Source organism: Micropterus dolomieu, linkage group LG12, assembly GCF_021292245.1.
Source record: "Micropterus dolomieu isolate WLL.071019.BEF.003 ecotype Adirondacks linkage group LG12, ASM2129224v1, whole genome shotgun sequence".
NCBI lineage: Eukaryota > Metazoa > Chordata > Actinopteri > Centrarchiformes > Centrarchidae > Micropterus > Micropterus dolomieu.
In genome coordinates, this window is record NC_060161.1 from 6,053,640 (window position 1) to 6,056,238 (window position 2,599).

A 2,599-nucleotide genomic window follows, 5' to 3' on the forward strand; every position below is an offset into this window, starting at 1 on the left:
TCCCGAAGGGAGTGTAGTCATGTCTCTCAAACACACCAAACCTCCGTGATCCGATGTTGCCTTGTGTACCGTTACACTTTCCGGGTTTGACAGAAAGGCAGCCGGGAGTTGAGGAGGCTGCGATGTTACCTTTAAGGGTTCCACATACCTGAGATCTATTAGTCTCGCACCTCGGTTTGGTACAATGCACTTCAGTTTGTATACTGTCCCTAGGGCCTGGTCACCTAAAACGAGAGCACATAATGTACAAACTATGTCCTCTCTGCTACCTTCATCGAATGTTAGACATATCTCTGTTTTCCAAGACGATACTAAGTTGTACAGAGATATACCGTCAGTGGTGTAGATGATCCCATCATCTACCTTCAACCCGCGAATATCGCGTTCCTTAACCCTGTAGCACTTAGTCCAGTGGGACAGAAACACTGTGAACGTATCATCCGTGCCTGAAAGTATCAGCGAGGGTAAGGCTCTAGTCCCTTGTATTGTAAAGACCACATCAGAGAATACAGATGAGGTCTTTGTCAAGTCCAGGAAAGTACAATCCGTTTGCGCTATGATCTATGAGGGTCCGGATCAGTGAAGTATTCGATCTGAACAACACGGCCACTTTTGTCCATTGTAGTAAAGGTACCATGATCGCTTCGTCCCTTGTACACCTCATCGGATATGTTCAGGGATAAGGAGCGCGTGCGTGTGGTTAGCACATTCTGGTATACGCAACGGCATCGCTCAATGAACTTAGCTATCCATCGAGGGTCTAGTCGAGCATACACTTCTCCCACGGAACCACGGAATATGTAGGACAGTTCATCCTCAGAGAGCTGAAACCTACCCAACTTTAAGCACGTGTAGATATAGTACATGTACTTATCACACATGCGAACCAGTAACCCGGGGTCACATGTGTACACCGAACCAGGTACACCGGCACGTTTCTCGGGTGCATTCGAATTCGGGTTATGGAGAGTAGTACCCCTGACTCCCTGTGGAAGGGGGTGCGGGATGTCCAGGTAACGCATTCTCTGTCCCTGGGAGATGCTTGACAAGTGTTGTCCAGTTTATTTTTTCAAAGTATGACAGCCTGAGAAATGAACACTATGAAACGATGTCCTTCCAAAACCAAGGTTCGTCTGAAAGTATGACTAGTATGACCTCGGGAAGTTATTTCGATGCAATACACAACGTACGGTCCGGGGCTAAAGTAGTGTGTTTCGAAAATAGTGACCGCGAGGAGAGTATGTCAATACCACAGGAGGATGCAGACCTTTGCGAAGAGGGAAATGGGTTCGAAGAGACCGAAACGGGTTACATGCCATGCTGGAGAGTAAAGTGGATATCCAAGAAGGAAACCCTCTCGTCCGAGCGTTCGCGTGGTAAAGCGCGCTCGAAATCTGCGCAGCGAAGGTGTCTGAGATGCGAGGCCTACGATGTCCACTGTAAATCCGCAGCTGAGAACTACCACAGAATCCTAACTAGCTATACGAAAACCGTCTCTGAGCTTATCATAGGCTTTAAGAAGGTACTGGAGAAGTACCCTGAGCTTAGGGTCGACTCCAGTGATGAACATCTTTACTATATGGTCCAATCTGCTCAAGGTCGCAACAATCTGGTCCAGGAAATGGTTCGCTTGTCCGCAAAGAGACACGCTCGAGAGACAATAGCGCGAGTGTCACAGCAGGTAGAGCGCGAGACTGATCAATGTGTCATTACTATGCAGGAAGCACTAAACACATGTTACAGTGACAGCGAGACTCTCCGAATGAGCCTTAAGTGTTACACCGATCTCTACGTGCGATACATTGAGGTGTGGAGAGAGATGTGTTCCAAGGTTTCCAGGGACATTACGGTGATGGAGTTTGTGAACATGACTCATGATAGACCTGGTGTAAGCCACGGGGAGCCTTGGTCGGAAAAGGAAGCGTATCTTGCACTTATTATAGATAAGGTGGGTTCTATTACGCCTAGATCGATGAGCGAGGCTTGCACTCGTGCTTTAGAATCTATACGTACGCACCTCTCGTACTACGGATTTCGCAAAGTGCAAAGTGTTCATACAGTCGTGGGTGGATGAAGTGCGTGATCACTTAGACAGTAACGCACGAGACTGGAGTTCTCACATGAATGACATATACAGTGGGTACGGAAAGTATTCAGACCCCTTTAAATTTTTCACTCTTTGTTTCATTGCAGCCATTTTCCAAAAATCAAAAAAGTTCATTTTATTTCTCAGTAATGTACACTCAGCACCCCATCTTGACAGAAAAAAAACAGAAATGTAGAAATTTTTGCAAATGTATTAAAAAAGAAAAACTGAAATATCACATGGTCATAAGTATTCAGACCCTTTGCTCAGTATTTAGTAGAAGCACCCTTTTGATCTAATACAGCCATGAGACGTTTTGGGAAAGATGCAACAAGTTTTTCACATCTGGATTTGGGTATCCTCTGCCATTCCTCCTTGCAGATCCTCTCCAGTTCTGTCAGGTTGGATGGTAAACGTTGGTGGACAGCCATTTTCAGGTCTCTCCAGAGATGCTCAATTGGGTTTAAGTCAGGGCTCTGGCTGGGCCATTCAAGAACAGCCATGGAGTTGTTG